General features: G+C 41.3%; 1 protein-coding gene across 2 annotated transcripts in view; it reads left to right on the forward strand.

Moving 5' to 3' along the window:
* Positions 1-9,287: 9,287 nt before the first annotated feature.
* The window catches only part of LOC134675440 (uncharacterized), a 184,386-nt gene continuing 178,579 nt past the window's right edge, over positions 9,288-15,094 (forward strand). For both annotated transcript variants that reach the window (XR_010099741.1, XM_063533708.1), the window contains exon 1: positions 9,288-9,527. The gene's annotated coding sequence lies outside the window, so the exon portion shown is untranslated. The remainder of the gene's footprint in view (positions 9,528-15,094) is intronic.

The raw sequence follows: 15,094 nt of genomic DNA on the forward strand, positions 1-15,094 counted from the left end.
TTTCCATAGCGCTGACCAGACGCCGACGCTCGAAAGACGCTAGATGTGGGGGGGCTCTTAAGTATGACTCACGTTAGACCGGGCCGTGTCCGAGCCGGAGCTTCCAGCGCATCGTTTTCTATGGAAAGCACCACGTGATCGCTTGTCATGTCTAGAAAAGTAAGCGTAGACGGCGCGGTCTAACGTGAATCATCATTTACCATATCCTCGTGCAACAAATTCTAAATTCAAACATATTTTTTATAGTTTGGATATATTTATTTCAAAATCAATCAAATTGTCAAATCATATCTTTTATTGACTGTTACGCTGATGAGTCGATTCTGCAGTGTGTCACGAAATTGTTAAAAACTCTTGAATTAGATTGCAAATGTTTCTCAGTACCCAAAACGTGTTTCCATTGTGAAATAATTCTAATACATAAACGTATTTCTATTATGAAATAATTTAACTCGGCCACAGGAAACTACATGCTTTGTTTGTCAAGTTAAAGCCAACTTTGAATAAGTTTCCATGTTTTCTCAACTCGGCAAAGGCCATACCATTATACTGTGGGAACGGGGCGAGTAGGCTACGCAGAAAAGCCAGTGTTAACGTAACCTGTAGCCAATGCGATCTTACATTTTGAAATGTTGACTATGTGGCTGGTGTTCTCACGTGCCCTCAATATGCGCGGGGGTTCACCTCAAAGATCCGCTACGTCAGCCATATTCGGGCGTATGAGCGCCGAGCTAACTAGGAGTCGAAGTGGTCGCCATGGTCGAAATCGGCCGGAAGGATCATCATCATCATCACATTTTGACATCAAAATTAGGTATATAAATAAATAATGCCATTTTGTTGTCATTTGGTAGTATTCCGTACGAGAAGGCGGTTCTGTGTGGTTGTTGCGATTGCGTTGCACCTTGCTAAATAAGTCTTAGTTAAAATCAATTTTCGTGTTTAGTCAAATGTCCCACACACAATTATAATCATAATCACAATATATTATGATTATGGTTATTACTTAGGAATTGATTATTACTAACTTGTAAGCGGTACGAATTACAGCCAAGGTTAGCACATGAAAATCTCAATACTTTCAATATTTCAACTTTGCAAAAGGAAAACAGTCAAAAATAACGCCAACTTTTAATTTTTTCACACTCCATAAGTTGAGAAATTCCAAAGTTTTTGAAGCTGTTTTTGGTTTATTTTAAGCAGTTAATAAACTTCATAACGACCACTCTGTCAAGAGTGATACCGACGAAGAAGAGAATAAACGTCATAGCATTTTTGAGATATGAATAACATTGATTTTTAGCATTTTTAAGATATCGCGAACTTGATACAGCAACTTTATTTGTTGTAGTGAAAACGCTGAGTGTTGTTTTATAAAGGTGTGCTTTTTAATTTTAGGGCGGCAAACAGCGGCGCGCCTGGAGTTGAGCAGTCACCGCAGCCTATGGAAGGCCGGGAGCTTGCGAGCTTACAGTTAATGATCCTTACTTACCATCAGGAATATAACACTAGGTACATTCTGTTTAACTTGCAATCTAGCAACATCGCGGGCCGTACCTTCATTTACAAACCAAGAGCGTCATATGTCGTGGGGTGTCAAGCTCTTGTCACAGAATAAGTATTATCATACAGAACGGCCACGCACCGCCCCGCCCCGCCCCGACTCGCATTAACTCGCCCCGCGACTAAGGCCGCATTTAGACCATGCGAGAACTCGCATGCCAGTTTCATTACATTGCGGCTTTTGATCGGCCGGTTGCATTAGACGTAACCAACAGTACACAATGTAACTAATATCGCATGCGAGTTCGCGCGCCGTCTAAATCAGCCCTAAATCTGGCGGACTTCTGGCGTCCTCTCAGTAAAGCGACTTACCCACACACAATGACGCTTATACAGACGTGCCGCGCACACGTACAAATGCAAATGATTTTTGGTGTATGGCGTGTCCTCTTGTACTGACCAGTATGGGCTATTTTATTTCATTTCCTGGCTTATATAATATATGAGACCAAAAATCCACACCGCTAAACGTTTAGACCTAAAACCGTCCACTCACCGGAACCTTGCGGGCCGCCCCTCCATTCACAAATCAAGGGCCTGATATGTTATTCCAATGATTCGCCGTGACGTGTCGAGCACTTCTGCGTACCAGTATCAGTAAATCGTTCTTATGCGTACCAGAGGGCCTACCGCGAACCACGTTCGACGTGTTGCCTCCCTGTCACACTTACGTATGAATTTACAAGTGCCATAGAGAGGCAACACGTCGAACGTGGTTCGCGGTAGGGCCTCAGTATCAGTAAATCGTTTTGATGCCTTCAATTTGGTCCTGATTGCGTGTAATCCGAGTTTGGGCAATCCCAAGAGGTGTGTATAAATTTTGCTCTTCAGTTTTTTGCTTGTAAGTACCTAGTCAAAAATGTTACGTCCGACGGAAAATTCGCTCTACTCATGATGAAAATGGACAATTGTATCTTAGCATTATGTAAATGTTTTGGTAATGAAACGCACGCAGGGAAACATATTGGTGAGTACGGGTTTTTTTTGATGTAACGCCGTCAATGTCTTGGGGTCGCCGCAGTCCAACTTGTTAGAAGGGGTATCCTCTTTGTAATTGGTTTAGGTTTTGTAGGTAAGTATATTTTATAGTTTGTATTTATATTTTATTTCTAGTTTAACTTTAGTTTTAATATTGTATTATTATGATTATTCATTAACATATTGCAGTAGTTTAATTAAGTTATTTGCACTAAAACTATGACAGAGCTGTCTCAAGATTAAGGGCTGATTTAGACGATGCGAGAAATCGCACGCGAGTTTCATAGCATTGCGGGTTTTGATTGGTCGGTTGAATTGGACGTAACCAACAGTCCGCAATGTAAATAAAATCGGATGCGAGTTCGCGCGCCGTCTAAATCAGCCTTAAGGGCTGATTTAGAACGACGACGCGCGAACTCGACTTACCTGAATGCGATTTTAGTTACATTGCGGACTGTTGGTTACGTCCAATTCAACCAAACAATCAAAACCCGCAATGGTATGATAATCGCATCATCTAAATCAGCCGTAAGACTGGTTCATTCCACAACTCGACTTACCTGAACTCAAAACCAATCAGAACTCAGCACAGCCAGGCGGCTCGTGAATGGCCCGACGCCCTCCAGCCACGACCTAATATTAGATATAATTTATGGAAATAGCCGCTCTCAAAATTACTCGTAAAATACGAGAATCACTGAACTTTTTACGGCTGAATATTATGAAATACCGCTAAAAGTTATGTGACCTGAAATTCGAAATTAATTATTCATTTAAAAAATTTAAAGATGTTTAGGCCTAAATGCTTCTCATTAAATACCTACACAATTTATAATATTTTTAATACTTTTATAAGATTATGTCTAAAATCTAAGTAAAATAAGGCGTTGTCATTTTTCAGCAGAGTAATTCAAGAAATTCTATGCTAAATCATGTTTCTAAAGCTCTAGCTTGCTTGTTACTTTTTATTTTGAGTTTGTTTTGTTGTTGTTGTGTTTGTTTGTATTTTGTACTGTTTCTGTTTAACCTGATGGTTGACTGGTAGAGAATGCCTTTAGGCATTAAGTCCGCCATTTATACTTTATTTGTTATATTGTGCAATAAAGTTTAAAATAAATAAATGTAGGTTAGATACCACAAGTAGGTACCTAATAAATATTCAAGGTGGCAACTGTCTCACTGTACCTTTTTTCTCTAACATTTTTCTAATTTTGAAATAAAAATGAGATCAAAGCAATAATGATCCCACACGAGCTTTCAATTATAAGCAGCGAAAACCCTCGCAGCCCACACCGCGTTAACCGTTTCAACACGCAGGGCCGCTGAAGCGACTAAACCCAGCCTTGTTCTGATATGCCTGGCGAGCCAAGTGGTTGGGATAACCGATGTAACTTGAATTTGAAATGAGAAGCGCTGAAATGCCGTTTATTAGCCGTTTCAACACGCAGCGCTGAAGCGAGTAAACCCAGCTGTGTTCTGATTGGCCTGGCGAGTCGAGCGGTTGGGCCAACCAATATAATTTGAACTTAAAATGAGAAGCGCTGAGATCCCGTTGTTTAACCGTTTCAACACGCAGCGCTGAAGCGAGTAAACCCAGTTGTGTTCTGATTGGCCTGGCGAGTCGAGTGGTTGGGCCAACCAATATAATTTGAACTTAAAATGAGAAGCGCTGAGATCCCGTTGTTTAACCGTTTCAACACGCAGCGCTGAAGCGAGTAAACCCAGTTGTGTTCTGATTGGCCTGGCGAGTCGAGTGGTTGGGCCAACCAATATAATTCGAACTTAAAATGAGAAGCGCTGAGATCCCGTTGTTTAACCGTTTCAACACGCAGCGCTGAAGCGAGTAAACCCAGTTGTGTTCTGATTGGCCTGGCGAGTCGAGTGGTTGGGCCAACCAATATAATTTGAACTTAAAATGAGAAGCGCTGAGATCCCGTTGATTAACTGTTTCAACACGCAGCGCTGAAGCGAGTAAACCCAGCTGTATTCTCATTGGCTGAGCGAATCTAGTAGTTGAACCAACCAATGTAACTTGAAACGAGAAGCGCTGAGATCCTGTTCATTAACCGTTCATTAGGCCGTTAACATGAGAATTTTCTATTTTTCGGTGATACTTTTTTCTTATCCTAATAAAAATCTATGAAATTTAGTGTCTTGAGAAACTGGCCCATCCCATCAAAATTTAAGTATTCTTTGTACTTAAACTCCATAAAAATAAAAATAAACTAATAAAAATCTCATGTATTTTTGCAGGTGATGACTAGACCTGCAAAAATATTTCGAAGGCCGCAGAAATCTGTGACACGGCCACACGCTCTAATGGCTCTACAAATAAGATCGTGTCAGATATTTTTGCGGCCGTCGTTGTACTAACATATTATGTAATATAAATTTATTGCAGGTGACTGTCTAACCACGACGGACGAAGGAATATAGGGCGTGCACCCAGTAGATGGTTAGATGTGGTCCAAAATATTACCCAGACTTCGCTCCAGGCAACGATGCAGATGGCCGAAGATCGAGAGGCCTGGAGAGCAGTGATAGGAAGAATACCCCATAGGAGTCACGTCTCCCAGACCAAGAAGGAGAAGAAGGAGTCCAACACGCAGTGCTGGCAGGTCACGACCAAAAAGAAGAAAAAGTCTAACCACAAGAGGTGTCGTTTGGCCGTGAACGCCGCCTCTCCAAGCAAAGAGAATGCTTCTGTTTGGCAAAGCTGCGTAGGCATCCATCAGACAGGTGCAAAAAAGGTAGAATACGGGTGATATTCCTCTTCCAACGAACACGTTTAATGGGTTTAGGTTTAGCAGTGTTTTAAAATGTCAACGCCTGAGCCGAATTTTTTGATATATCTCAGCGATGTCATTTGCAGGGGATTTTTTTTATTTTATTTGTTTGGTTCATCCCTGTTTATACTAGCACATATTTATTTATTTAAAACTTTATTGCACAAAAGAATAACTTAATGTACAAAAGGCGAACTTAATGCCATGAGGCATTCTCTACCAGTCAACCTTAAGGCCAAGCAGAAAATATTGTAGGCGGTGCATTAGAAAACCAAAAGAGAACTTATGTAGAAACAAAATATATACAATGTACATACATACATATATCACACTGTTAAGAGAATAAAAGCGTGTCAGGGTAATTTTGAACACCTCGCCCGCTTAACAACTTCTGCAGCTGACTGTACTATATATTACGCAGTTGATAGGTATTTAAATACGTAATTAATTGTGACGTTCCACGGAAAAAGGTACCTTATGGCGGCCGGCGCTTACATTGCATGGCGCCGTAATAATATTGGAGCGGCGTTAATAATAGCGTAAGTGCCAACCGCCATAAGGTACCTTTACCCGTGGGATGTCACTTTGTATTAAGCAGAACCGTCTACAAACGATACCACAATGCTTTGAACTTTTTTTATACTACGTCGGTGGCAAAAAAACATACGGCCCGCCTGATGGTAATCAGTGACAGTAGCCTATGGATGCTTGCAACTCCAGAGGTACCTCCAACTCAGCGGCCTAAGCAAATAAATTTTATCTGTTATAGATAATTAAAATATTAAAGAATACTAATACAAAATCTTACAAAGTGATGCCTGATTTTGAGTGTAAAACACATATAAGAAAATCAACACCGCCTGAAACTTCGCTGCAATAAATAAGTTTTAACGCTAGGCACGTTAAAAATGCCTAGATCAACTTGTTAAATACTTCAAAGATATATATTTTAAGAAAGGGCTCAAATTATCCTACTGTATCTAAAAATATCCTTTAAATATCAATACATTTTATACATTTTATTAGACATATTATTGTCACGTATTTGGATATTCTGGTGTTTGATTGACCTGGAAATATATAGATAGAGTTAGACCGAGACAAGTCTGCAACGATTTTGATAGCACACGCAGTGCAAGTGTTATTTATACGTCATCGTTTCATAGAAGTTTGACGTTTAACATAACACTTGCACTGCGTGTGCTATTAAAATCGTTGCAGACTTATCTTAGTCTAACTTAGCGTCAAACCTAAATTGTAAGGCACTTGTCCCACCGCCGACGATGAGCGATAAGCGAGTAGAACGATAAACTAGAAACGAGTGGGCAAGCGGCGAGAAGCGAGTGTTAGCTCCAATAGTTTTGTCGCTCGGCTATAGGCGAGTGTTCGAGTGCGACGGGCTATTACTCGCGTCACTCGCTCGGGCGTTGCAGCGTAGCCGAACACGCAGACTGATTGGTCTCGCAGCATGAGTTCTAACTACGAAGCGAGCATCGCCGAGCGAGTACCGCTGAGCTAGTTTTATCTTATCGCGGCTACAAACTAGTAGAGCGAGTGTTCTCGCCGGCAGTGTGAACAGCCAGCGATGAACTATTAATATACTAACACAGGATCCTAATCTTTTGTTCGTTTCTTGGGCGAGAAAATCACCGATAGTTAATCGCTTACTCGCTCTTTGTGGGACAAGTGCCTAACAAGAATCATAAACTGTAATAAATGGTATATTATGTACTAAGAAACAGTGACGAAGGCCTCCAGTGCCCCAGGCTGACACAGCCAGTTAAAATGTTTTCTGACATATTTTTATTTGTAGGTCTTTTACTTTTTTTGATAGTTCAAGTTAATTAGTTAATTTTTTTTGTCTTTCTTATTTTGCTTATATTTATATTTAAGTTTAGTTTTTAATTAATTTTATGTTTAGATTATGTAGTGTATTTGTATTTGATTAAATGTATACTTTCTGAAAATAATTTATGTTGTTGTAATATTTCTAATAGTGTCCCATGAATCGTCCAGCACAAAATGGAGGTCAAAAAATAGTACACTGTAAGTTACCTTCTACTTGGATGAAATCGTAGGCAGAGACAAGTATCTGCGTAAGTGGGCAACATTCTGCCGTATTCGAACTTCAAGATATTCACAAGAGACGACACGTACTAGATCCATTCTAGATACGTTATAGTTTAGATATCAACTAGTTCTCTTTTGCAGCGTAATTCGGGCAACCAATGTCACTTTTACGTTAGATAGAGTAAGATATCTATTACATGTGAATTGGATCTCTAAGTCATATCCTGTAGAAATCGTTCAAGAATATCTCCAGAATCGCGCTAACATCAAATTTGGCAGGTTAGATCTTATCGTTATCGTATCTTGGTGATGTCTAAAAGATATCTAATAGATGTCTATTTCAAAATCCGAATCGAGCCCATTGTCTATGCAGACGTTTCATTCATCGTTACTTGCGTCATAATCCGCTTATGTGTAAACCAGTTATATAATTTGATGTAGGTATATTAAGTCTGATAATGGGGGAGGCCTACGCCACAGAGGCGACTACTACACTGAGAGAAAAATCATCACCAGGAATTAAAAACAGTTCTGTACTGGGGGAAAAAGTGAAGTTTTAGTAATAATTATGGACGTTTCACTATTTCTGTAAAGCTTATTAAATTTATTTCTACAAGCAGCTCAGTAATCCCAAATATAATTTCAACAAACAGATAATAGAAATTGCAAGAACTAATAGAAATTGCAAAAGTCAATTTGTTCCTATTAGTTAACTCTCCTTGTCCCCGGATTAAGTTTATTTTTGTAATTCTAAGTGTTTTTTTGTTGTACTTTTCTCTCAGTGTATTATAAATAATTGTTAAAGTTTAATTTAATTTAATAATATATATGTATAAGTAATTAAAACTGCTAAAGGATAAAGTAACTAAATACTAGATTGTAAGTCAAGTTATTGTAAGGTAATAGTAGAAATAAAGGCTATTTTTATTTTAAGTCTGTGATATTAACCATAGCTATACTATACTGGGTTAATATAATATACACCAAATTATGTATGCTAACGTAGGGTACGTTTGAGATTTTTTTGATTATTATAAAAAATAAGGAGCGAAAAACCGATTCCATACAAAATTTGAAATGCTCCTAAATTAATAAAAAATCAAACGTAGAGACACGACTGTGGTTGACTGACAAATATAGTTGTCTCGGCGCACACTACGAATGTGTAGCCTTTGGCATAGAGACACTAGCTCCGTGGGGTAGGGGAGCTCGGGGGCTCCACAAGGCGCTCAGCAAACGCCTAAGGTAGGCCACAGGTGACCCTCGCGCGGGCAGCTTTCTCGCGCAAAGATTGGCCATAGCAATAGCGCGGGAACGCTGCCTGCGTGATGGGCACCTTACCAAGGGCGCAAAATTTTGATAAATATTTTTAATTTTTTAGCTTTGGTTTTCTTAATTGTAATTATTTTTTGTTTTATATTCATTTTATAACACTTATTATACAATAAATGAGTTTAAATTATGACTGTGGTTGATATGCAACAAATTGTATCAAAATATTTTCAACAATATTATTATCCAGAGGAAAATGCGGACTACGTTTGTATGAAAAGGCGGTTTCGAACGGATCCTCCACTTTCCTCTTAAGTCGCCGATACACGACATTGAACTTGTCTCTAATAACAACGACTACCCATCAACCGCAGACAGCACCAAAGACAACTTATTAAATTCGGAAACCCTAATCAGAGGTACAATTACTGACGCCTACAAATTCCTGGCATCCAGAGCTTGTACGTGAGCAAAATCCCCCTCACCGCACTTCCACGCACTCTTTCCCACACCCACATTAAGTTATATGAGCGTCCCTCTCTAAAACACCCACTCACATTGAGCTAAGTATACAACCCCGTTTTCAGCCCACAATTTCAGTCTAACCCCCGACGCGGCGGTATACGCACGCTCCCTCGACAGTAAATTAAAAAAAAAACGACAATAATTTTGAAATTCGAACGCGCTATAAAAATCGATGTCTGAGCCGGCGATGATCGCTTGACGGTTGTTTTTTTCGAGGATTTTATTGGACAGTTGACAATAATAATTGACTGATTGATTGTTTTTTGATTTAATTGTATTGTATATATTGTAAGCCACAGTGCGAGTGAGTGAGGTTATCGTCGGGTACAACAGGTGAGTGCCTTCTGAGGACACTTTTTGGGTTCGGAATATCTTACGGACAAATGAAGATTCGAATTTCGTGGTTACATTCTGTTTATTTTATGTCTCGTTTTCTTTCTTGAATAGATTTCCTGTAATTTTAGTAATAAGGATAATTTATTTATAAAAATAATCTGACTCTTATGGCGGCTACTAAAACGTAAATGTTAAAAGTATTAAAATTACCTATTTCTTATGTGTCTTAGCGAATTACGCGCAAAAAGAAGTAAGCAAAATAATCAATTTTATTGGGTATTGCTTGTTTACTAATTTATTATTGAAATAAAATTAACATAACTTACTAAAGCTACCATAAAACAAAATATTGGCTTCGATTTATCTCTATATATCTCTATTTATCAAATAGAAATAAATATTAGAGGACATAATACATTAAATTGACTACTACCCACAGTAAACTCAATAAGGCTTGTTTTGTGTATTGTGTATATAATGTATAAATACATAGAATACATCCATGACATATAGACCATATAGTTCGTTTTTTTTAGCATTAGAAATTAGGTAAACAATCTTGATGTGTCTTTTAATTGAAAGACACATTTTAAAAATAAGTTACGGAAAATATGTAACAATTATGAATCTAATATATTTACATTTATATTCTTCTGCTTTCATAAGTAGTAGTTGTTGAATTTTAAAAAGCGTTTTTCAATTAAAAGACATGTCAAGATCGCTTACCTTCTTGCAAGTTCTTTCTAATGCTAAAAAAACGAACTATAGGAACAAATATATCCGTACACTACACAACACACGAACAAATACCTTTACCAGGATTTGAAGCCGGGACATCGACTTCATAGGCAGGTTCACTGCCCACTAGGCCAGACAGATCGTCGTTTTACATGGTTCGATTGGATATATTTGCTACAGTGTAACAAATACTTTCGACCGAGAAATTGACTCAAAATTTGGAAAAGTTTTAGAGGGTGGTAGATACTTTTGCTGCATACTTTTTGCTTTAGATGCGTATAAAGATTATATCATTTACTACATTTAAGCGTATGTATAATAATTATTAATTTGTATAACGGGAGTTAATTGCGTATTTAAGTTTTAAGATTTACCTCCAACTTTCGAGGACGGCGTTGTCCCCGTGGTCTCGGAGAAGACTTATTGTACTATTTAAAAATGTGTAACAATCGTGAAAGTTTAAATCGGTGTTTTGTGTTATGATTGTTTAATTTTTTTTATATTTTTCAATTAAATAAATTTTATCTTACCTTATTGTTTCATCTGCTAATATTCATGGTGACTGTACCTAGTTAAGATTCAAATTGAACGATTAATTTGGTCTTTGACGTGAAACCTTAATTAATATTAATGCTTTAATAGTTAAAAAGAAACATTATTTGTATTTACTAAACAGCTCTTATAAGATTCTAAGAAAATACATTGATACGGCTAGGATTCATTTTTAGAACAAATCAATTTCTCAAGGATATAATAATAATAATGAAGTAAAAAGTGTGATAGGTAGGTTTATCAGTCGTTTAGTTACGAATTGGTATTTCTTTCCCGTTTCGAAGCTGGTTACCAATTTTTAGTTACCAAACGGTACTAAAGGATTTTTAAAACTGCTCTGCAAAAAAATTACCACTAAACCATTTGGACAGGATACAAATATTTTGCTGGCAATAAATAAAAATCGAGTTACAACTCATGTTCAGCAAATAATTCACAGACGGTCAAAATTATAAACCAATATCGTTTTGCTGTAATCCAAAATGAAATAATTCGCTTATCAACTGCTTGCTTGACAAATATTAATGGTGGATCGCATACTGCCGCTCAAATAATCAATTTGCTAACCAAAATAATTAAAGCAGCTCAGTATGACATTAATTGCTAACTGGTTTAGAAATACTTGCCTACCAAAAGTTGCTGACCAAGTATCAGTTTCAGCTGACCAAATATATATTTTTGTTCATCAAAATTTCTTCGATAAACATGGCGAATAAAAGGGGGATGTTTTAATACAACGGCCAATAGTATGTATAGACAGCATCAAAAGTAGCGAATCGGAATACGCGTTAAAAGTATATTCTCTAATTGCTTGACAAAAAGAATAAAAAGAAAAACGATTATGTAGAACATTGTAATAGAATACTTGAACGCAAACTGTAGAGATATACGTATCTCTATTTGGAAAAGTATTCCAGGATGTGAGATTAAGTACTTTTGATGCGTTGTGTTATCCGTCACTATTTCGTCGGGTGACAAGCAGAAGTCACTAACTAACACCATTGAAATTATTGGACGATAAACCGTGTTACAAGTGTAATAAAGTGCATTGTTACGAGTACTTTAATTTTTTGATAGTACTTAGTGACTTTTGCTTGTCACCCGATGATTTATTATTGATGCTGACTGTACAGTGGTTTTGCGTCGCCACTTATGCTAAATTAATAATTATAGCGACATAGTTTGGTAAGTAGAACCATGCGAATGAAAATGGTGGACACCACAAGTTGGAAAATACATTGCAATAGTGTCACAATAGTAGGTACATTATTTGATTATATTTCTTAATTAATTAGGTATATTAACAACGACTGCGCCTTCGAAATAGACTTGCTTGAAGTACTACTGAATGAAAATGAAATTAGCTAATCTCTACACAGGGCAAAGAAAATTTTAAGATGAATTGAAGCTCTTTTTACCCGACTACGGCAACGCAAAAGGAGGGTTATGATTTTGACCGGTATGTATGTGGGTATGTATGTATGTATGTATGTATGTATGTTCATCTGTTCCCTCATAACTTCTAAAGTACTTATTATAATTTAATAAACGACGTGTCATTCGAATCGTCTTAATCGTCCGCTGGTTATAGGCTATATGGCGTCACAAAAAAATGAACACTGCGCCCTCTAGAGGTCATAAAGTCACGAACCAAAAAACTAAAATTAAGTAATGATGATGTGTTATACATCATTGGAAAGAGCTCAATTAGCACATTTCAAATATATAAATATTGTTAGCGTTTGCATCCGGCTTTGCTTGCATGCGCCAGATAAAACATTAAATTTTCGGTTAGGTGATTCGAACTATGAATCTACAAGCGCTCTGGATTCTATCCGCGTGTTACGCGACTACGGCGATACAAGAAGGTTTTTGCAAAAGAAATTTGTTTGGCCGCTATACATGGTGTTTTTTTTAATGTCCTGCAACATTTTATAACGTGAATAGGCATAGAAGTCCTGATCAGCCAAAATGTATGAAACAGTCCATTTTTTACAAGATACGTACGCGTTCCGAAGCCGGGCGCGTTCGGCGCCCTCGTAATACTAAAATTGTCGGGCGTAGTCCGACGTACGCGTTCCAGAGCCAGGCGCCTTCGGCGCCCTCATACTAAAAGATTCGGGCGTAGCCCGACATACGCGTTCCAAAGCCGGGCGCCGAAGGCGCCCTCATACTAAAAGAGTCGGGCGGAGCCCGACGTACGCGTTCCAAAGCCGGGCGCCTTCGGCGCCCTCATACTAAAAGAGTCGGGCGGAGCCCGACGTACGCGTTGCAAAGCCGGGCGCCTTCGGGCCCTTATACTAAAATGTCGGGCGTAGCCCGACGTACGCGTTGCAAAGCCGGGCGCCTTCGGCGCCCTTATACTAAAAGTGACGCGTTCCAAAGCCGGGCGCCTTCGGCGCCCTAATACTAAAAGTGTCGGGCGGAGCCCGACGTACGCGTTGCAAAGCCGGGCGCCTTCGGCGCCCTCATACTAAAAGAGTCGGGCGTAGCCCGACATACGCGTTCCAAAGCCGGGCGCCGAAGGCGCCCTCATACTAAAAGAGTCGGGCGGAGCCCGACGTACGCGTTGCAAAGCCGGGCGCCTTCGGCGCCCTTATACTAAAAGTGACGCGTTCCAAAGCCGGGCGCCTTCGGCGCCCTAATACTAAAAGTGTCGGGCGGAGCCCGACGTACGCGTTGCAAAGCCGGGCGCCTTCGGCGCCCTCATACTAAAAGAGTCGGGCGTAGCCCGACATACGCGTTCCAAAGCCGGGCGCCGAAGGCGCCCTCATACTAAAAGAGTCGGGCGGAGCCCGACGTACGCGTTCCTAAGCCGGGCGCCTTCGGCGCCCTCATACTAAAAGAGTCGGGCGGAGCCCGACGTACGCGTTCCAAAGCCGGGCGCCTTCGGTGCCCTCATACTAAAGGAGTCGGGCGGAGCCCAACGTACGCGTTGCAAAGCCGGGCGCCTTCGGCGCCCTTATACTAAAAGTGACGCGTTCCAAAGCCGGGCGCCTTCGGCGCCCTAATACTAAAAGTGTCGGGCGGAGCCCGACGTACGCGTTGCAAAGCCGGGCGCCTTCGGCGCCCTCATATTAAAAGAGTCGGGCGTAGCCCGACATACGCGTTCCAAAGCCGGGCGCCGAAGGCGCCCTCATACTAAAAGAGTCGGGCGGAGCCCGACGTACGCGTTCCAAATCCGGGCGCCTTCGGCGCCCTCATACTAAAAGAGTCGGGCGGAGCCCGACGTACGCGTTGCAAAGCTGGGCGCCTTCGGCGCCCTTATATTAAAAGTGACGCGTTCCAAAGCCGGGCGCCTTCGGCGCCCTCATACTAAAAGAGTCGGGCGGAGCCCGACGTACGCGTTGCAAAGCCGGGCGCCTTCGACGCCCTTATACTAAAATGTCGGGCGTAGCCCGACGTACGCGTTGCAAAGCCGGGCGCCTTCGGCGCCCTTATACTAAAAGTGACGCGTTCCAAAGCCGGGCGCCTTCGGCGCCCTCATACTAAAAGAGTCGGGCGGAGCCCGACGTACGCGTTGCAAAGCCGGGCGCCTTCGGCGCCCTTATACTAAAATGTCGGGCGTAGCCCGACGTACGCGTTGCAAAGCCGGGCGCCTTCGGCGCTCTCACACTAAAAGAGTCGGGCGGAGCCCGACGTTCGCGTTGCAAAGTCGGGCGCCTTCGGCGCCCTCATACTAAAAGAGTCGGGCGTAGCCCGACATACGCGTTCCAAAGCCGGGCGCCTTCGGCGCCCTCATACTAAAAGTATCGGGCGTAGCCCGACGTACGCGTTCCAAAGCCGGGCACCTTCGGCGCCCCCATACTAAAAGAGTCGGGCGTAGCCCGACATACGCGTTCCAAAGCCGGGCGCCTTCGGCGCCCACATACTAAAAGAGTCGGGCGTATACGCGTTTCAAATCTGTAAAAGAGTCGGGCGGAGCCCGACGTACGCTTTGAAAAGTCGGGAGCCTTCGGCGCCCTCATACTAAAAGTGTCGGGCGTAGCCCGACATACGCGTTCCAAAGCCGGGCGCCTTCGGCGCTCTCATACTAAAAGAGTCGGGCGGAGCCCGACGTTCGCGTTGCAAAGTCGGGCGCCTTCGGCGCCCTCATACTAAAAGAGTCGGGCGTAGCCCGACATACGCGTTCCAAAGCCGGGCGCCTAAGGCGCCCTCATACTAAAAGTATCGGGCGTAGCGCGACGTACGCGTTCCAAAGCCGGGCACCTTCGGCGCCCCCATACTAAAAGAGTCGGGCGTAGCCCGACATACGCGTTCCAAAGCCGGGCGCC

This window comes from Cydia fagiglandana, chromosome 22, assembly GCF_963556715.1.
Source record: "Cydia fagiglandana chromosome 22, ilCydFagi1.1, whole genome shotgun sequence".
Taxonomy (NCBI): Eukaryota; Metazoa; Arthropoda; class Insecta; order Lepidoptera; family Tortricidae; genus Cydia; species Cydia fagiglandana.